We start from the raw sequence: 23,740 nt of genomic DNA on the forward strand, positions 1-23,740 counted from the left end.
TAAGCTTCTCAATAGGAAGCAAGAATGTGGGTCCCAGAATTCTGCCCTCTCTCTGTTCCTGTTTTCTTTTCATAACACCTGAAGGTCACTGTATTCTCTTGGGGATTCCTGAGACCACAAGTTGAAAGCACTACTTTAAGCAACTGAAAACCTCTGAAGGATTTAAGCAAAGCAGTTACATGGTAAGATTTGCATTTTATTAGATAACTGAGGCAATAGTATGAAGGATAAGTCAGAGGCTTGCAAAACCGAAGGCAAAAAAGGTCAGTAGGGAGAACATCACAGTAATGCACAAGAGCTGTGACTAGGACCTGAATCAAGAAAATAACAGTTGGGAAAATAGTCAACAAAAGAGAGATAGTGTTGCAAAACTCTGATTAATTGCTTAAGTTTGTAGAATGAAAGGGAGAAAAAGGAGACTTTAGGTTTCTCTGTTGAGTCACTGTGCAAGCAATGGTGCCATTTACTAACATAGGGAATACAGAAAGAGGAGCAGATCTGGACAGCAGTGAGTTCAGCTTGTAGTACATGTAGGGCCATCAGGTGAATGTGTCCAGTGGCTTAGGGGAAAGCATCATGTTGAGATTTAGATTTGGGTATTACCTTATTCAGCATTCACTTACTAAGTCAAAAATATTCATTGAGTTCTTTCTATATTCCAGCTGCTTTGCAAGTTAAGTATCATACAATGGAAAAAAAACAGTCATTTTCCTCATGTATAGTGATAAGAAATGATAGCCAAAAATTCAAAGCATGGAAAGGAAGCTATTTGTCCTTTGTGTGCCTGGACAAAGAAGAGCCAGAAAAGGGCTTTATCAATTTATTAATTTATTGCCTTTCAGCACCAAATTCACCCTTTTTGCCTGCTCTGTAAAAATGAATCTTGGCCCGTTAAATATATTTTTTTCTTTGCCAGCTGCCACAATGTTAAGTTTTGTCAGTCAATGGTAACAGAGAGACACTGCAGGAGAAAACAGTTTTGCTTCCTGGTTTGGGTGTGCTCCCTTGGCAGCATCATACAGCACCTGCTAGCAGCTTCTCAAGCATCCAATTCTTGCAGAACACATGGTTTCCCCAGTGCCTGACTCCTTCACAGTGCCTATCGTCACTCAAAAGCCAGCACCTACTGCCAGCAACCTCATCAGACAATTTTGTCGTGAGTATCTCTGATGAGACACCTCCCTGTGAAAAGCTTTTCCTGGCATTCTATAGAATGGATTTCCTGCAAGCTCTGCTATCACTATAGCAATTTCTCTGCCATTCAGTGAGTCACAGTTATGCTCTCTCCAACAAGGTCTGGATCACATTTCTGGTGGAGAGGGAACTCTTTCTTGGGAGCTCTATATCAGCCCTCTGAGTGGCGGCATATTATATTATATTATATTATATCATATATTATAGTACATTATTTCATTATATTATATTTCCATTGTTATACTATTTCATTATTATTTTATAAATTTGCTAATCCTAGTCTTTAATTATTTCCATTATTATATTATTTCTATTATATTATTTCCATTATATCATTTCCATTATTTTAATATTATTTCCATTATTATTTTATAAATTTGCTAATCCTATAGTCTTTAAAGTTTTCTATACTGCTTTCTAGCCAACCTCTCATTACTCTATTTTCATATTGCACTCAATAATTCCTTATGCTATACTTTCCCTGTTCAAATTACTCTGTGGTTTCTTTTCCCTGATTTGGCCTAGACTGATTCATATAGCAAAGAAGGAAGATTAAGAGAGATATAAATAGGATACAATAGCTTTTCAGATGACAATAAAATTGAGAGTTTCAAGAAGAGAAGATGCAATTCCAATTTTAAATCACACTGGTCCAAAGCTCCTATGGACATGCTCCTGTCTTCCCATTCACATGTATACTAAGACATATTTTTTAAAAAGCCCAATATTAAGATTGACCAAAAATGAAACAAAACATAAACCAGTGCCAAACCCTTGAAGGAATCTCAATATAGGAAAGAGAACGCTAGATTTTGTAGATGAGGGTTGTTGGAAATTGTATATGCTTTGCCTAATGGCACAGGAAAATATTACGAAGAAACTGCAAGAATCATGTGCTTTGCCTAATGGCACAAGTTTTGATGGACATCTGGAGCAATTGGAACTAACACACACTGCTGACAGGAGTGTCCATACACTTCTCCTAGGACCCAGTCATTCTATTCCTAGGTATTGGCCCAACAAAAATGCACACATATGTGCTCCAAAATATATGTACAAAAACACTTATAGTAGTATTATTGATAGTAGCCAAAAATGAGAAACATCTCAGAAAGAGCACATCAAATATACCAATAGATAGATTTAAAAACAGTGAAGCATTTATATAATAGAATACCACAAAACTATAGAATGAATGAAGTTACAAGACACAGAAAACATGGATAAACTTTGCAAGCATAATTTTAAATGAAAGAAACCAGACCAAAATACTGTTTACTATAGGAATTCATTTATATAAAGTTCAATAAAGGATAAAACAAATCTTTGGCATCAAAAATCCGGAGAGTATTTAAGTTTGATGCGTGGGGAAAGAACAGTGTTTAGTTGGGAGCACTAGAAGATTTAGTATTATTTCTTGATTCAGATGAAGTTTAGACAGTTATGTTCAATCCTGTGATAATTACTAAGGTATAAATTTATGCTTTATACACTTTTTCATACGTATGTTATTATTCAATGAAATTTTTATTAAATAACATAGTTATTCCCCATACCAGGAATAATACACTAAAATATAAAATTATGGAATTATTAGAAAATAGCTAAAAATATACTCTAGACTATTATGAATGAAACTTAAAATCATTATAGGAAAAATAATATCTTAATAATCTAAGACATATAACATGTTCATGGATGGTACAATATAAAAGTGAATATAACAACTATATCTTTATAACAATCTATATATTTGAAGAAATAGTAATTAAAATTCTCATAGATTTTTTTTAGGAATGCAAGAAATTCATTCTAATATGTATGAGAAAAGAAAACTGTCCATACATTAAAAAAAGATGAACAAAGGAAAAGAATCGCCTACTAGATGTAAGAAATTTTACAATTGCATGGAAATAAAATTAGTATGATATTAGTGTAAAAATAGACAATAACTAAATGGAGAAGAGATAACTCAGTAATAAAAAAGCAACAGATTAAAGATTGCTAAGAAGGAAGAAAATTATTGCTATCTGAAGAGTCTGCATATAAACAAGGCTGACATTGGTACAACTGCACCAGTTAATAAAATATAAAATACTGAACTGCTAGTAAAAAGCTACCTCCTCTCCTTCCAAATTTCTTTCTATCCCCCAACTTTGATACAATTCAACAACTAAAGGCATAATGTCTGATACAAGGGTGCCCTCTAGAATCCTATCAAATACTATCTGTTTACTTGGTGAGGACTAAAGGCACTCAGCCCACAAAAATCTTGATAACTTGGTACCACTATTGGCTCCCTGAAAGATCACAAAAATGACCTGGATAATGCTTAGGGTCTATTTACCAGGTCACTCATTGCCAGACTCATTCTCACATGTTCCTCAGGACAAGACATTTCTTACTACACATTGTGTACAAAAGATAAATTGAATATGAAAGGTACAGTTTGAAAGGATGTGTACAAAAGACAAATTAAATATGAAAGGCACAGTTTAAAGGATTTTTTTTAATGGGGGAAATGATATACTACTCAAAGAGTAAGAAAAAGAAAGCCAGAATGGCTCTATTAGTACCAAACAATAATACACTTCAAGAAAATGAGTATTTTGAAGTATAAAGATGGACACTGCACAAGGATGAAACTGTCACTTCATCAGAAAAAACAATAACCTTAATGGAGATACAGACAAACCTACAAATTTGGAAATTTAACACTACTTTCTTTCTAACTGTTGGACTGTCTAGTCAAAAAGTCAGTAAGGTTGTAAGATCTGAACAATATTTTAACTAAACAATTTGTATTACAGAACAGTACTCCCTACAACTATAGAATAAACATTCTTCTTAAGAGTATATGGTCACTCACCTAGAGAGACTATGTGCTTGTTAATCCATAAAATAACTATCAATAAATGTAAAAAATCAAAAGTCAACAGAGTATGTTCTCTGACCACATGGAATTTAATTAGAAATCATTAAAAATAGAACATCTGTAAGTGCCCCAAGGATTTACAAGTTGGACAATACACTTCTATAATAACACATGGGTATAATCAAGAATATAAAGAGAAAAAACACAAATTCCCAAGAAATTAACAGAAAATTTTACTATAGATTCTACAGATATTAAAATAACTAAATTCTATGAACAACTTTAAGCCAATGCAGCAAATTTTTTACACTTCATACAGAGTGAAGTAATTCGGAAAGAGAGAGACAAATACCGTATGCTAACACATATATATGGAATTTAAGAAAAAAAAAATGTCATGAAAAACCTAGGGGTGAAACAGGAATAAAGACACAGACTTACTAGAGAATGGACTTGAGGCTATGGGGAGGGGGAAGGGTAAACAGTGACAAAGCGATAAAGAGGCATGGACATATATACACTACCAAACGTAAGGTAGATAGCTAGTGGGAAGCAGCCGCATAGCACAGGGAGATCAGCTCGGTGCTTTGTGACCGCCTGGAGGGGTGGGATAGGGAGGGTTGGAGGGAGGGAGACGCAAGCGGGAAGAGATATGGGAACATATGTATATATATAACTGATTCATTTTGTTGTGAAGCTGAAACTAACATACCATTGTAAAGCAATTATACTCCAATAAAGATGTTTAAAAAAATAAAAAAAATTTAAAAAAAAGTGTTGATGAGGATGTGAAGAAATTGGAACCCTTGTACACAGTGTACCCTTGTACACTGTTGCTGGGAATGTAAAATGGTGCAGCCACTGTGGAAAACAATATAGAGGTTCCTCTAAAAATTAAAGAGATATAGAATATAAGCCATCAATCCCACTTCTGACTGTATATCAAAAAAAAGAAAACTGAAATCAGGGACATGAGATACATTTGTACACACATGTTCATAGCAGTATTATTCACAATAGTCAAGAAGTAAAATCAACCCAAGTGTTCATTGGCAGATAAATGGATAAACAAATGTGGCATATACATTCAATGTAATATTATTCAGCCTTAGAAAACTGGGAATTTCTGCACATGCTACAGTATGGATGAACCTTGAGGACATTATGCTTAATGAAATAAGCCAGTCATAAAAAGACAAATACAGTATGCTTCTAGTTAAATGAGATATCTAGAGTAGTCAAATTCGTAGATACAGAAAATAGAATGGTGGTGGCCAGGGTTGGGTGGGAGGAGGAAATGGAGAGTAGTTGTCTAATGGGTATAGAGTTCCAATTCTGCAAGATGAAGAAGTTCTGGAGATTTGTTGCCTAACAAAGTGAAAATACTTAATACGACTGAACTGTAGCCCTAAAAATGGTCAAGATGGTAAATTTTAAGTATATTTTTACATAATTTACAATGTGAAAACAATTATGTTTGATAATGTGAAAAAAAGAATAAATGAAAAAGAAACAGTGATAGAAACTTAGATTCTGAGATGTAGGTAAAAAGAAATTAGGACAAAGGATATATATAAAAATCATATATAAATATATATGTATGCAAATATATATTCATGTGTATATACACATTAAGACCCAAAAGGCTTGTGTATGTGTGTGGTCATTGAATAAACTAGTTCATGATCATGGAGAACAAATCTGTCTTGTTCACTGCTATATCTCAAAGCAAAGCACGATGTGTAGCACACAACATTCGATCAGTAAGTATTTTCACATGGATGAATGAATGAAGCAATCAGTTCAATCAGTATTTAACAATTATTTCCAGTTCAGTCATCATGAGAAAAGGATTATATATTGAATTGTCCAAACTTGAAATTTTGATATTGAAAAGATGTGTTATTAAAATTATGCTGTGACAACGTGCTTAAACCAAGGAAACACTGGGAAATCTGAGACATGTGGTCACCATAATTATGGGTGAATAACTGGTTTGGGCATTGAAATTATAGTGGTAAAACAGCAGGTATGATCTTCATTTTCATCAAATCGCAGCCTAGTAGAGGAGATACATTAAATATATATTCATTCTAATTAATGCATAATTTCAAAGTGTATAAGTGTTTGGGAAGGAATGGAATACCATCTTTTAGGAGTATTTCCTAAACTGAGATCTGCAGGAAGAATGAGAGACTTACGAACAAGGAAACACTATGTGTGTTGGAAACTAGTGAGCGGGACTAGAGTAAACTTTAAGGGAATCAAAAGATGTCCATTCAGCTGGAACACAGAAAGTATTAGGAGAAAGATGCAGATAAGTCTGACAAGGCAGTCAAAGTTTGGATCATGCCAAACCTTTTAGATAATGTTAATGGCTTTTGTCTTAACTCCAAGGGAAATGGAGTTTATTGAGGCCAGAGGGATAACAATAATAAAGAGGCAGATGATATAAGATTGATAAGTTAACTGGTAAATTAGAAGATAACTATAAAAATACAAGAAAGAAGAATAACCTTTTAAACAATCTTAATATGAGAATTCCAGATTTTACTCACAAGCATCATGTAATATTTCTTACATTCTAAAGTACATTGTGTGTGTTATATTTTTATTTAAATATTAATATAATTTGAGACTCATACACAAAAGAGAGATTATCCATGAGAAGATATTTTAGTTTATAGAAAGTTCAAATCATTTTTTGTCTTCCCTGTCTCTCATGGTATTTATTAACACTGTGAGTCTCCTTTCAGATGGCTTCTAAGATCAAAAAAAGAGAAATTTAAATTCTACTTCAAAACATTTCCCTTATGTAAGAATTAAAATACCTTAGGAGACAGAATCTGGTTGTTAAAATAAAGTTTTATATTAATTACAATTTAACTCACGTTTCCAATAAATCTTTTCTTGAACACTATTTCAAGAAAGAGTACCACAATGACTTAAATTTCAATTTTGGTTTAATTGATAATAACTATAACTCTTCCTTGCTTAAAAAAAAAAGTGGTTGATTAAAGGCTACAATCTCTTTCCTGCATTTCCTAAAGGTGGTCACAAGGAAGGGATCAACTAAATGAAATATCTATATTTATGCTAGAGATATTAGCAAAAGCTCTTTGTAAAGATGGACATCCAGGTGTTACAAAAAGGAGCATGTATCAGAAATTTCCACTCTCAATTGACTCATGCAAATATTTTCTTATCTGTTGACTATTTGCTCATAAAATGTTTTTGTCAGCATTGGTTTATGATTCTTACCAGGACCTCCATTAAAGAGGAAAAGATACACATTAAACTATTAGGGAAATTCAAGCCAGAATGATAAAGCAATAGGTAAGACTATGATTTAATTTCCTATGCAAGAGGGACCCTGAATGCATGAAGTAGAGATGATTAACTTTCCATCATAAATTTGTGTCCCCCTTTCCATAGTATGATAATATCATTGAGAAGTAGCTGTCTTTCTGGGAACTACATGTTCAAGTGGCTTGCTACTATATGGGACCATAGTATATATTATCTACCCTCTATTCTCCCATCTTCCAGCTAAATGCAGAAGACTCTGAAACACAAGGAATAGCAAAACTACAGAACAGAAAGAAGCCTGAGTCTCTAACCAACCCCGAAGTAGAAAGCTACTCATGAACTAGGACCTTCCATACTGAACTGTTAAATGATCAAGAAATAAGCTTTGCTTAAGTCAGTGAAATTTTATGGTTTATTTTTGTCAGCAGTTAGAATGCTAACACATCACCCAATGGTGAAAAGAGTATTGTAACAAAGAAAGAAAAGCTATACCACTGCTTTCCTTTGAAAAAAGTAGCTTTTGAATGCTCATAGTAGCATTATTTACAATAGCCAAGATGTGGAAGCAATCTAAGTGTCCATTAACAGATGAATGGATAAAGGAAATGTGGTATGTGTGTGTGTACATACACACACACACACACACACACATATATACACAAATGGAATACTACTCAGCCATAAAAAAGAATGAAATTTTGCTGCTTGGAACAACATGAATGGACGTGGAGGGTATTATGCTTAGTGAAATAAGCCAAACAGAGATAGACAAATATTGCATACTAGCGCTTATATGTGGAGTCTAACAAATAAAACAAATGAATAAATGTAACAAAACAGAAACAGACTCACAGATATAGAGAACAAAGAGTGGTTATCAGTGGGAGAGGGAAGGGAGAAGGGATAAGGAGCCAGATGGCGGTAAGGGATTAAGAGGCCCAAACTACTATATAGAAAACTAATAAGCTACAAGGATATATTTTACAGCACAAGGAATACAGCCAATATTTTATAATAACTTTATAAAAATTTTGAATCACTATGTTGTATACCTGAAACTAATATAATATTGTAAATCAACTATACTTCAATTAAAAAGTATCTTTTTCCTTCCTTGATTTGTTGGATATTCATATAAATGTGTTTTTCAATAATTCTTTAAAGTGATTGATATTGCTTTAATCCCCAAACCTTTCTGCATTCTCAATGACATTTCCTTTCGTTAAACAGTTCAATCATTTTGACTTGTAAATTAGAGCTTATGATATACGGACAAGTTGCTCTTTTCAAGTGAAGCTCTCCTAATTTTCTTGGTGGCCAAAGGAAAAAAGAAATCACTGACATTTAATTGAATTTCACTGTTAGATGTGCAATTTATATTGTATGAATAGTGTAAACTCATGTCCTTTGAATTTTAGAAGTAATTTATGCACAAATGTCTTTAAAGAATGCACATTTCCACAATAATGTAGTTGGACTCAACTTTTGTCACACTGTGCCATTTAGAAATAAAATTTAATGCATATATTTTCTGTTTTATCACCAAGGCACTCTTCTGCTAGACAAACAACTCTATATCTTCTGCTTTCAAATGAGTTTCTGCAGGTGTGCTGAAAATCCTTACTCAATATTTTATCTAACAACCCTCATAAAAATATTACATTTCCCAAGCTGCTCATTGTGCATTCTCAAATGTTTTAGGAGGAAATAAGTACAATTCAAAAATTAAAATAAGGCTTGAAGTAATTAATGCATTAAATTACTATAATATGTATTATAAGCATAAGGATGCATCCTTTAAGTCTACAGGTCATATTTATTCAACAAATATTTACTGAGTGAATGTGTCAACTAGGCACTATAAATGAAATGATATATTGTAGTTTTTACTATGTAACAGGAAAATCATAACTGCATATAATGAGGACAGTTATGAAGGTAAACATAAGGTACAGTGGTGGGTAGGACAGAGAAAGGAGGGATCATCTTTTTTAACCCTTTCATTTGGCAAGCAAGAAAATTGAGGAACTTGCTCAATTAGAATAATAGTGGTGACTAAACACCAAATCTATAGAATTCGTTTCAATCCCAAAATTACTTGTTGGAATGTGAAACACTGTGCTCATCACTCTGTTGGATACAAAGATAAATAGACATGCAATCTTATCTCTGTTGACTCACTTACTAGGTTGCAGCAGTGTGTGCATGTGAGAGAGGGATGGCTCAGGCTAGTTATGCCATGCTACAGTTAAAGTAGGAAGGAGTTTCATCTGTTGCACTATTGCATCAGGAAACAACATAAATTTATTGCTTGTGTCAAGATTTCAAAGATGAATGCATGTAAAGAAAACACTGCAGGTCAAGTAATAGTTGGAAATATGACCTGTAGAGTATACTTAGGTTAATAAAAATAATCTGAGGCAAATATATTTTCATGATTTTATAATTACAGCCCTGCTATGTTGTTCCTTTTTTTTTTTTTTTTTTTTTTGCGGTACACGGCCTCTCACTGTTGTGGCCTCTCCAGTTGCAGAGCACAGGCTCCGGACGTGCAGGCTCAGCGGCCATGGCCCACGGGCCCAACTGCTCCACAGCATGTGGGATCCTCCCGGATCGGGGCACGAGCCCGCGTCCCCTGCATCGGCAGGCGAACCCACAACCACTGTGCCACCAGGGAAGCCCTATGTCGTTCCTTTTAAAGTAGCTTTTAACTTCATAGCTTGTTACAGTTTTTGTAATTGTAGTCCCCATTTATTAGGTATTTAATGACCTAAACTTCATGGGGTCATATTTTCCTCCTATTCACTCAAAATTATATCTAAAATAATAATAACTGGCACATACTATATGTTTAATAAGTGTTTAGAGAATGAGTATGAATAAATGAATGAATGGACACGTCTGTCATGGTGCTAAGTGCTATAACTACATTGTCTCATTTAATTCTTATACTGTGACATTATTATTCTTCTTTTCAAATGAAAACACTGAAGCTTAGGGTTAAGTAGCCTGTTAGGTTACACTAGTATTAGGAGCCAGTTATATGAAAACTATTTTCTTAACCATTATACCATCATAAATTCAGTCTAGAAGAACAAGGAAATACTCTGAAATATAAAACAGAGAAGTCATATTGGAAAGAAAGTTGTTGCCAGAAATCTGAATTGTGCATTTTAGTTTAGGATTTCTAGAAGGTATGGAAAGAAAAAATAAATCTTTAGAGTTGTTTTTATTCTTTTCAAAAATAAATCATACAAAGCCACCTGCAGATGCATGACTTTGCATTTGCGTTTTTGCTTGCTTGATATTTCCCTGGGAAAACCTAGATTATTGTGGAAACAAGCATTAAATGATAGGTTGACCCTATTTTCAATCATGAACTTAGAAAATAATTTTTGAATAGTTCTTATATCTACAGTATACACAGAAATAAAATATATACCTTTATACTACAGCTGAGGGAAAGTATTTTTAAGTGACTGAGGTCATGTTTTTCAAGTATATTTCACTCTGATTTTAAATCAACATATTTATTAGACTTATTTCTCATATAGAAAATGAAAATGGTGCAATTTTTTTGATAGGCATAAATCTTAGTACAGGTTTACCCCACTATCTGAAAGAAGAGCATTCCTATGAAACTTTTTGTAAGCCGAAATGGCTTAAAGCAAAGAACCAATTACCTCAGGAGACATCCTGCCAAGGGGTGCATAAAATAAATCGAGATAAGGCACAGATGCTCGCAGACACTGTTCAAAGCTACGGCGGTTTGATGCTGAGATGTGGAGTGTAGTTCCCAGGAAAGGAGCTTGGTGGTACCATTAGCCCCGATCTAGATTTGCACTGCCTCTATAATAGCTCACTGCAAAACAAACCCTGAATGCTGTTTTTGATTTTTTCCTTTTTTCATGAAAGTGAAATTCCTCTTCAGATGTCTTTTGGTTAGCAAAAGTAGGTGCTAATGTAGGTCTTTCCTAAAAGCAAAGTGGCCTAAGCAAACTTTGAAGAAGTAGGGGATCCCTGTAAATACCTGTAATGCACATAATCTATATTAGTAGGTGAGTAAAATATGTTTTAGATATAACATTTTATAGAAGCAAAAGTTATTCTGGCAGGCATCTTTTGTTTGACTGGATTGTTTTTGTTTTTCCTGCGGAGAGTTCCTTCTCTTTCTTCTTATGGATCTGCCTCTGTCAATCACTTGATCTTACTCCTCTATTAAAAGAAAATACATGTTGGGCAAAGAGAGAAACTAATATCTTAATACCAGTGATTTTTTGTGTGTGGAGGGGAGGGAAATGCAGGGGGATGTGTGATTCCCAGAGGTACCAACAATGGTTCACTCTGGAGGACACTGAGGGAGGGTCCTTCTGGGTAAGGGAGAGAGTCAGCCTGAGAATGAAGCCAAATGAAGGAACACAGAGTTAATAGACAATAATGTTGGGCACTACTGGGCTTTTTCAGTTTTTCTGAAAAACAATTTTTCTGCCATTTATTTTCCCTGTTCTCTCTTTTTGGAAGTTCTATTAGATAAAAAAATGCCTGGATTGAGCCTCTAAATTCCTCATCTTTTTACTATTTTCCTTTTTTCTTATTTTTAAAAGTTTTATTTTTTGGGATATTCCCTCAACTTTATGTTCCAAATGTTAACAAATTTGTTGAAAATATTTTTACTATCATATTTATAATTTCAAGGCATCTTGTTCTATATTTTCTTTTTTTTTAAATAGCTTTTTATTCTTATTTCATAAGTGTAATGTCTTCCATTGGATCTTTAAAAATATTGACTTTGGTTTCCTTATCTTCTTATGTTTATGCACTTCTCAAGTTCCTTTTTTTATTTGGTCATCCAGGTCTCCTATGCTTTTCTCAAATGCCTATTTTTTTTTTCTATATTCACATTAAAAATGCAGGGAACTTGCACTGGGGCTGAATACTGTCCTCCAAAATCCACATCCACTTGGAACCTCAGAATTTGACTTCACGTGGAAATAGTCTTTGCAGATGTAATTAATTAAGCCAAGACGAGGTCCTGCGGGATTAGGGTGGGCCCTAAATCCAGTGACTTGTGTCTTTATAAGGTAAAGGCAATTCAGACACAGAGACACACAGAGGGAGAAAGGTTATGTGAAAATGGTGGCAGAGATCAGAGGGGTAACAACTACAAGCCAAAGAAACTAAGGATTGCCAGCAACCACCAGAAGCTAGGAAGAGGCAAGAGCCTTCAGAGGGATCATAGCCTTGCATACACCTAGATTTCAAATTTCTAGCCTCCAAAACTGAAAGAGAATAAATTACTATTGTCTTTAACCACCCAGTCTGTGCTAATTTGTTCTGGCAGCACTAGAAAATGATTATGGAACATTTTATGAGGGTGGGACTTGTTAGGGTAATCAGGTGAGGACCAAGCCATTACATAGGTCTTCTTTCTTGGCTCATCACTATTCTGCTGGTGTGATGGAGCTCACAGGGGTGTGTGTGTGTGTGTGCATATGTGTTTATAGTGGGGGTTGAGGGAGGGACAGTGATAATAAACTTGGCTGCTGGGATTCTCATAGCCAATTAAAGGAAGGAAGGTGGAGACTCTTAGCATTCCTAGAAGGACTCTCACTCTCCCAGTTTTCAGATTTCAGTAGAGGAGCAAACCCCTTCCTTCTGTAGTGCCTGGGGGCAGGAGACCAGAGCCTGTCTGGTTCAAGCTGTTCAACATGCCTCCTTTCTCTTGCCAGAATAGAAAAGTGGTACTCACCTGGTTTAGTGATACTCTGAGCATCTAACTACATACTTGTTAATCAAACTATCCTCTACTTATTTTCACAGTTAACTAGTGTCTCCAATTTCTTCTTAACTTGCTTTGGCCTTTCCTCTGCCGTTTGTAAGTTTTCAGCTTTCTGCACTTTGCTAATTAATTTTGGATACGTCAATGCACTTTCTTTTTGCAAAATTTTTTGATATCTATTCTTTGGTGTTACCTCCTTTATCACATCTTTACCCAGAAGTTTATAACTGTTTCATGTACTCATTAAACTTTAGTGGGATTTCAGGAAGTACTGGTTAAAAGCTCATGTGTTTAAGCTATCAAATTTAACTACAGGTCTTCAAATATTTATTTTTTAAGTATGTTTTAAACTTGTTTTTTATTCTGATTGTTCCCTCAGTTATTCATTATTTTCTGTCAGACAACACAGGGAAAAGAGAATTGAAATAACCTTTCAACTTATTGAATATGCCTTAAGCTCAAATCTAAATTGTTTTCTGGTAATTTTTGTTCAATATTATTTAGCACTGATTCATACAGATCATTCTTAAATCCTTCATACTTGAAACATTAAAATGATACAAACTTGACAAAAATCTAAGAATTTTCAAAAAGACAAGCTATAAGTTTCAATAACAGGTGTTGCCTAACATATACTACTACTATAATAATAGGGCACATATGCCCTACTTAAGAGTGATGGAATACAAAATATATGTAACACTATATCTACAATTAAAATGTAACATATGTAAGAAGATACATGGTTTCAACTAACAGATAATGTTTAATCAGGAAAATGAAGTATAAAAATTATTTTCTTCATTGAAAATTTCCTCAATAATCAAGCTGTAGTCTAGACAGAAGCAAATTGGACTAATGTGGTGGACAAATGTACTGTCAATAACCTTTCTTGAATTATTCATCATTTTTATTTATCTGCCCAGCATTTAGCCATCTGTCTCCTTAGGTTTATAGCTCTTAAATATGGAAATACTCCAATATATAACTTTAATGATAAAATATTCCAAGGGACAAAATTGGCACACTCAAGTTTTACTTACATGATACGGTGAAAGATAGAATTTATAAAAATATCCCCAGGCTACATCCAAATTAACATAGACATATTTCAGAATATTTTGGTGGCATATGATCATAGTAATTGAAGATAGTTAAAACCAACTGCAGACCTCAAAAAACTGTCTCTTTGTTCCTTTAAAATATGGATTAATCCTTTACTTTCATAATTGAATTTATTTTATGTATGGAGACATTAAAATACCATTTTACCATGAGAGCAATTCTTTAGAAAAACAGAATGCACCTCATAAATTTGAGATGTTTTTCCGTATAATTTGTTCTTCTAGAAATCTACTCTGAAAAACATTTATCTCTTGTCAGATATTTATTCCATGGTGGGTGTAGGGGAGGGAACGAGATGATTAGAAATTGTTCACTAGACAATAAACTATTGAAAAATCCTCTGTCTTTACCTTCTCTCACAATCACTTATGTCTTAGACTTTGGCTCAATGACATTCAATTGTCTATATAGGAAGGAAGAGTAATTATTATTTTAATGAAAACTACCTTGGAGTTCCCTGTGTCTAAATAATCCCTTGGAGTTAAACAGCATTTATAAAGAAATTTAATAAATTCAGCTTCTAATTATTAATGATTATTTAAAAATCCTTCAAGTGTGCAATGTACCTATATTCTCATTCACCACAATGAATTGAGTTGTTGAAACAAACCACCTCTGAGACAATGACAGATATTTTCCAGTTAAAAATACTGTGGTATATTCAGAACTTCCTTTCTTAATTTATTTGGCCCCAAAGACATGACAGATAAAATGGGTTGGCTCATGAGAAAGGTAGAGAGAGAAGAAATTTGATCCCTCTTAAGTGTGGCCCCACTGACCCAGAAAAGATGTCACAGGGAACTGATATAAAGCCCTTTCAGCACTTCCACCTTTGTACCACTTCATCATTCCTCAAGCTCAACCAGTTTTTCTAAGATCAATGCCTCTATCCAAATTGGATTCCACAGTCCTATATCAGTTATGCCTTTCTTTTCAGTGTTCAGAAAACAACATCTCTTTTAAGTTGATATGCCTTATTTTGATGAGGTGCTTGAATTGTTTCAGGCTTCACAGTAACACCTGTGTTTTGGCTCACATGCAGCTCCACGTTAGACACCTGTGGGCTACTCCCACTCAGGTCAATAACCAGAAATACAGCAATGGATTTATTCTCTGAAAAAGTAAGCCATTTATCCTGCCTATTTCTGTTTTAATAGGATCTTAGCTTCTTTGAAACGTGCTTAGTGGCCTGTTTTGTTCAGGGGTCACAGAAACTGCAAGTGTGAACTGATGGCATGTCTGGTGTGTATGGAAGTAATCAAGTGATTACTTGAGTATCAATGAGTTCCTTGCATGTTCTCATATTGTACACTGATGATCAGTCCCCAAATTTAGGGAAAAAGGTAGACAAAATTCTTAATTGATTAGAGTGATTGAAGAAATCAGGTTATCCAGTTTCCTCTGTTTAAATGTGAGGAAACTTAGCACAAAGGCATTTAAACCATTTGTTCAGGTCAGTGTTAGAGATGGGATTAATGTCCACTGTAGTGAATGGCTTCAAAGGACAGGTTCTGGAGTCAAGCTGCCTGTGTTAGAATTTCAGCTACGCTACTTGCTAACAGTGCAACTGTAGCCGTGTTGCTGAACCTCATTTACTTCTGGATGTTTTTGCTTATAAAATGGAGAAAGAAAGCCTCAGAGCTGTGAGGATTAAGTGAGATAAAGTGGATAAAATAAACAGTATATATACTTAGCTCATGCTCCTCTAGACCTCTGCTTCCCTAATACCAGTCTGTGGATCCTTTGCATCAGAAGTGAAGAGGATCTTTAAATGTATATATATACTGGGGCTTCCCTGGTGGCGCAGTGGTTGAGAGTCCGCCTGCCGATGCAGGGGACGCGGGTTCGTGCCCCGGTCCGGGAAGATCCCACATGCCGCACAGCAGCTGGGCCCATGAGCCATGGCCGCTGAACCTGTGCGTCCGGAGCCTGTGCTCCGCAACGGGAGAGGCCACAACAGTGAGAGGCCCGCGTACCGCAAAAAAAAAAAAAAAAAAAAAAATATATATATATATATATATAATGAATCCTGATGTCCAGCTTCTGAAAATTTGCATTCAGTGGAACTCAAGTGTGACTTGAAAATCCCTATCTATATTTATAAGACAGTTCTCCCTCTCTGCCAAAAAGGCCAACCTACCATATCCACAAAAATAACCCTCTTTAAGAGATCATTCTGTATATGAGGAAGAAATGGAGGGTATGTGCTTTTTACCTAAATTAGTTCTCCCCTACCGTAGTCTGCAAGATTCATCCTAAACTGGCCTTAATCAAACTCATCTTGTCTTCCTCTCTCCTTTATTCTCAGTGCTCCAGCCTCAGTAGTTACCTTTGAGCCCCTTGAGTGTTTTGCTATTGCTAAAGAACATTTGCACAAGCTTTCCTTTCCACCTGAACATGCATCTCCCACTGTCACTTTACCTACTTAACCCCTATTTTTCCTTATGTCAATTCCAATTTACCTCTTCAGCATCCTGCATGACAGTCTTGACCACGTAATATTTCCTCACAGCATTTGTAACTTTCCATCACATCACCTTATTTTAATCATTTGCTTTCATGTGTGTAATTCTACTAGACTCTAATTTCATGTGGGCAGAAACTTTTACTGTTTGAGTTCACCACTGTATCATTATTGGGCCTGGCACATAAGAGAAACTCAACAAATTCTATTTTAATGAATGAGTGAATGTTCCACAAAATATTTTGATAAAATGGTTTTCATGTTTAGGTTTTTTGGTTTTGTTTTCCCTTTTGCATTGCTTGACAAGCCATCCCAAATCTGATGGCTTAAAACAGCAACCATTCAATGTATCTCATGGATCTGTGGGTTGACTGGGTTTAGCTGGGAAGTTCTGCTCTTCTCCGTTAGTTCTCTATATGGTTCCAGACAGATGGTTGTCAGAACTGGAGTGATTTGGGGCCTCCAATGTAATATTGGGATGGCCAGGCTTCTTTGCCTTTCATGCATTCTCAAAAACTCTCCTTCTTCATGTGCCCTATTTGTTCTCTCCAATTGGTCTTTCCAGTAGGGTAACTAGATTTCTTTGTAGTGGCTCAGGAATTCCAAAATGTCAAAAGCAGAAGCTGTCAATTCTTTCTTGATGCCTAGATTCCTCAGACCTGGGACATTCTTCTACCACCTTCAACTGGTTAATTCAAGCCACAGGCCAGTCCATATTCAATGTGGGGAAGGACTACACAGTTTTTATGTACGAACAGAGCACTAAATGCTTTACATAGGACCCAAACATTATTGAGAGATAGGGAATAATATCCCCATATCTAAAATGAGATAACAAAGAATAAGCAAAGAAAAGTAACTTTAATAGGGCATTACTCTTAGGTAGTGGAGCCAAAATTCAATCTCTGCTATTTTTTTACTCCAATACTTATATTGCTTGCTCTTGTAATTTTCATGCTGTTCTTCAGAAAGCCAAAATTTCTTTTATCCTGTCTTGGTAGTATTTTCCTTAAGCTTTAATATATAATTCAATATAAAAATATTAACAAATGTTTCAATTATGTCCACTAATTTCATGAAAAAAGGCATAAAATAGAATTTTATATTCATAAAAATTTAATTAATATAAGAGAAAATTATAAGCAACCTAAGCAACTATGAGTTCAGTTATCACTAAATTCATCTGTTGGCACTTTTGACTGAATATTGAGGACCTTTTAGTGGGATTGAGTGATCCTTGAGTGAAAGTTGCCACATGCTTTTGGGAGACTTTTAAAGAGTCCACATAAATAATTAGTATTGTGGAAATGTCTGATCTATTTGACCTTTATCTTCTGTGGTTTTAAGGCCTGATATGTATTTTACATAGACATAGATTCTAGTCTAGGTTCTTGAAAATGTCGCTATATAGTATGATAGTATATAATCTGATCATATAGCTGTTGAGGGACTTTAATGTTCTGCTCATCTGTTCGCTGATGTTAGGGTTGTCACACATCTGCAATTTTAATCTCAAAATAAGGAAGTGTATATTAAAACACGAGGACACAGGATATCAAATGTGAGAAGACTATGTTGTATATGTGGTCTAAATCAGAATAATGGTTTCAGTTCCTAATGCCCTGTTCACTTAGAACTGCTTTGCTTACTTTTTCTGATTCATGAAGTATTATGATTCCAGGAAGGCAAACCCTTACTTTAAAATGTATATGACAGGAAATGCTTCCAATAGACATATTATACCTTAGTTTTTGAGCATTTTTTAAATCAGAGGTTGATACTCAAGAGTTGAAAAAAATCACTTGGAGTTTTCTCTATATCCTGAAGAATGCCTGAAATACGCCCTCTCAGTGGGAGCCACTCCATGAACCAGATTTGCATTCTTATTTCCCTTTACCCCCAACAGCATTTGATTTTAACACTGCCAAATTGTGTCAATCTGACAAATGTAAAATGCTGTATCATTATTTAAATTCACCCTTCATGCATAATAGCAAGATTGTCACATTTATTTTTGGCCATTCCTCTTTCCTCTTCTGTGAATTGCCTATATTTGCAATTTTTGAATTGGTCATGTGGCTGTTTTTCTTACTGACTTGTGGAATGAATTCTGAGTCCATTGTCCTCCATAAATGCATTACAAATATCTTCTGCCAATCTATGACTTGTTTGTTTCTGTTGTTGCTTCAGTTCAGTAGCTTCTTTTTTTTTTGTAACATTGTTACTGGTGCCTTTGTGCTACAGTTTTAATTTGAAGTAAGAGTAATTTTCTTTGTGATTAATGCATTTTCTCTTTTGTGAAGAAATGTTTCAAAGAAATGCTTTTCACATTTAGGTCATTAATCAATATAGAATTTGTCTTTGTTTATAGTATGAGAGTGCTAAATTTATCTTACTTTCAGGGAGATAGTTAATTATTTCAACATGATTTAATAAATAGTCCATTCTTACCTCTTCCTGAGTGATTTGTATATACCAATGGCCTATATTCATGTGTGAGTGCTTCTGTTTTCTTGCATCCATTGGTCTACTTGATTAACTCACATAAGAACCACCCTATTTTAAAACTACAAAATTATTATATATTTTTGTATCTAGTAGATTAAGTCATATATTAAGATATATAATATGTAAAACTGCCTTTATTTATTTTATTTATTTTTTTTGCGGTACGTGGGCCTCTCACTATTGTGGCCTCTCCCGTTGCGGAGTACAGGCTCCGGACGTGCAGGCTCAGCGGCCATGGCTCACAGGCCTAGCCGCTCCGTGGCATGTGGGATCTTCCCGGACTGGGGCACGAACCCGCGTCCCCTGCATCGGCAGACGGACTCTCAACCACTGTGCCACCAGGGAAGCCCGCCTTTATTTTTTATAACCTTCTCTGTGCCTGTCTAAACCAGCTTTTTAAGTTACATATACATAAGCATACATATTCTCTATTTTTATTTTAATTTCAATTATAATAAATTGTTTTTAAAAGAGGATTTTTTAAAAGTTAAGTCATCACATCCATTAAAATGGTATATCTCTACATTTTTTCTTTTATTCCATTGAGTTTTATAATATTTATATATGTCTCACACATAAGTTTTTATAAGTATTCCTAGGTACTATATATATTTGCTGCCACAGTGAGTGTGCGTTTTTCTTGTAAATTAAAATTTTCTGTAGATTTTCTTGAATTTTTTATCATAATGATACAGTTTTAGTTTTCAAAACCTTATTTTCTAAAATTTGATTATTTTCTTATTGCACTAAGTAGGACCTCCAATCCACTACTGAATAAAAGGGTAGATAATACTATTGGGTAACATTTTCTGAGTACTTCCTATATCCTAGGTTTTATCCAAAATATATGTAATAAGTTATTTAAAACTCACAACACCCTAGATAAGGTAATTATTCAAATTTTACAGATGATGAAAATGAGGTAAAAAGAAGATAAGTACCTGGTTCAAGGCTTTACAGCTAATAAATGACAGAGTTGGGGTACTGCCTAGCTGCCTGCTCTAGCCTGTTTAGCCATTATACACACTGTAACCCTAGTAGAAATAACAATGGTAGTCTAGCTTGTATGTACCTGATTTTAAAGGGATTTCATCTAATCATTTACCACTAATATTTGCTATTGTTTTTAGTAGTCCTTTTAAAAATAGCTTTATTGAGGTATAATTGATATACACAAAGCTGTACATATTTAATATATACAATATGATGCGTTTGAATATATGCATGCACCTATAAAACCATCACCACAACCACCCATTTGTTCTTTGTATTTATGAGTCTGTTTTCATTTTGTTTTGTTTGCTTTGTTTAGATTCCACATATAAGTAATGTGGTATGTGTCTTTCTCTGACTTATTTCACTTAGCATAATACCCTCAGAGTCCATCCGTGTTGTGGCAAATTGCAAGATTTCATCCTTTTAATGTCTCAGTAGTATACAATATCTTCTTTATTCATTCATCCATCAATGGGCATTTAGGTTGTTTCTATATCTTTGCTATTGTAAATAATGCTACAATGAACATTGGAATGCATTTATCTTTTTGAATTAATGTTTTTGTTTTCTTTGGGTAAATACCTAGAAGTGAAATTTCTGGATCAAATGATATTTCTATTTTTAATTTTTTTGAGGAACCTTCATACTGTTTTCTATGGTAGCTGCACCAATTTGCAATCCCACCATTAGTGAACAAGGGTTTCCTTTTCTCCACATCCTAGCCAGCACTCGTTCTTTGTTGTCTTTTTGCTGATAACAGTTCTGAGAGGTGTGAAGTGGTACCTCATTGTGGCTTTGATCTGTGTTTCCCTGATGATGTTGAGCATGTTTTTCTTACACCTGTTGGCCATCTGTCTTCTTTGGAGAAATGTCTATTCAAGTATTTTGTCCTATTTTTATAGTTTCAGGACTCATGATTAATCTATTTAATATAAATTTAATCTATTTTGACTTGACTTTCGTGTATGATATAAGATGAGAATCCAATGTTATTCTTTTGCATGTGAATACCCAGTTTTCCCAACACATTTGTTGAAGAGACCATCTTTTCCTCATTGTGTATTTCTGGCACCCCTACTGAAGATCAGCTAACTGAATATGCATGGGTTTCTTCTGGGCTCTTTATTCTGCTTCATTAATCTATATGTCTGTCTTTATGCAATGCTATACTATTTGAATTACTGTAGCCCTTCAATGTATTTTGAAATCAGGGAGCTTGATGATTCCAGTTTTATTCTTCTTTATCAAGAATGCTTTGGCTGTTTGGGGTCTTCTGTAATTCCACATGAATTTTAGTATATTTTTTCTATTTCTGTTTAAAAAAATGCTGGGATTTTGGGATCTTGATAGGGATAACATTGAATCTGTGTATTGCTTTAGATAGTATGGACATTTTAACAATATTAAGTCTTCCTAGAAACATACAACCTATCATGACTGAACCATGAAAAACTGGAAATCTGAACAGACCAGTAATGGGTAATGAGATTCAATCAGTAATTAAAAACCTCCCAACAAAGAGAAGCCTAGGACTAGATAACTTCACTGGTTAATTCTGCTGAACATTAAAGAAGAGTTAACACTAGTCCTTCTCAAACTCCTCCAAAATATTTAAGAAGAGGGAACACTTCAAAACTCATTGATACCAAAGCCAAAGACATCGCAGGAAAACTACCAATATTCCTGATGAATATAGATGCAAAAATCCTCAACAAAATACTACCAAACTGAATTCAACAGAACTTTTAAAAGATCATACACCATAATCAAGTGGAATTTATTCCTGGGATGAAAGGATGGTTCATATGAAAATCAATTAATATGATATACCATGTTAACAGATTGAAGGATAAAAATCACATAACCATTTCAATAAATATTAAAAATAATTTGATGAAATTCAACAACTTTCATGATAGCAACTCTCAACAAATTAGGTACAGAATTTACCTCAACATGATAAAGACCATAAATAAGAAGCCCACAGTTAACATCATACCCAATGGTGGAAAAGTGAAAGCTTTTCCTTTAAGATCAGGAATAAAACAAGAATTTCCACTCTCATCACTTCTATTCAACATATTACTAGAGGTCCTAGCCAGAGCAATTAGGGAATAAAAGGAAATAAAAAGCATTTAAATTGAAATGAAAGGAGTAAAATTATCTCTCTTTGCAGATGACATAATGTCATATATAGAAAACCTTAAAGACTCCACAAAAAACTTAAAATAAATGAATCCAGTAAAGTTGCAGGATAGAAAATCAACATACAAAAATCTTTTGTCTCTATACACTAATACTGAACTATCCATAAAGGAAATTAAGAAAATAATCCTATTTACAACAGCATCTAAAAATAATAAAATATTTAGGAATAAAGTTAACCAAGGAGGTGAAAGACTTGTACATTGAAAACTACAAAACTTTGATGAAAGAAATTAAAGACATGAATAAATTGAAAGACATTCTATGTCCATGGATTTTGTTGTTCTCTTTATTAGGTCAAGGACATTTTTTTAATACTCTAAGTTTTCTATGTACATTACATGATTGTTCCTTTTAATTTGTTAATGACTTATATATAACTCAATTACATAATGAATTCTATCAATAGATTTTTTAAATGTTAAATCATCTTTGTATTTCAAGAATAAATCCTATTTAGGCATAATGTATCTACACACACACACACACAAACACACACACACACACACACACTCTACTGGGTTTTATTTGCTATTTATTTTCTGGTAACATTTGTTTTTATAACAATGAGATCTGAAAATTTATACAACTTACAGAATTTATAAAATGAGATCAGCAAATAATTTTCCTTTCTCAAACTGACTGTCTGGTTTTACTATAATTGTTTCACAGGCTTCAAAATTGAATGTATAAACTGATTTATCTTTTCATATTTTCTAAAAAAGATATATAAGTGGGAGATTACTTCTTTGTAGTTGGGTAAAATGTGTCTATAAAACTATGTGGACCTGTTGCCTTTGTGTGAGTAGGTTTTGAATAATGATTAAATACCTTTATAGTTTCTTGTCTATCTCTACTTAATTTGAAAATTTTATTTTTATAAAAAATGATAAAATTTATCTAAGCTTTAAAATTGATCAACATAACATTTTTCATGCTATTCTATTTAATTATTTCATTTCTTTTAAATCAGATGTTCAATACCCACCCAAGGAATTTACATTTTGAAAGTCCCCAATTATGGAGAGACCACTGTGCCCCACCCCTTTCACTCTGTCAGATATTCTCATGTCAGATATTCTCATTGTCAAATATTGTCATTACATTGTCTCCTCAAATCTTCCATGTTTTGTAGACATCATCTAAATATGCCAGGGGGGTTCCTGATATAGAAACCCTTATGAAAAATTACTTAAATTAATAAAAGAAAGTACTAACTCACTAGTAACCTTAATCCTTCTGAAAATTCCACATTTTTATCTTTTTTTTTTTTTTTTTTTTTTGC

This window comes from Delphinus delphis, chromosome 17, assembly GCF_949987515.2.
Source record: "Delphinus delphis chromosome 17, mDelDel1.2, whole genome shotgun sequence".
NCBI lineage: Eukaryota > Metazoa > Chordata > Mammalia > Artiodactyla > Delphinidae > Delphinus > Delphinus delphis.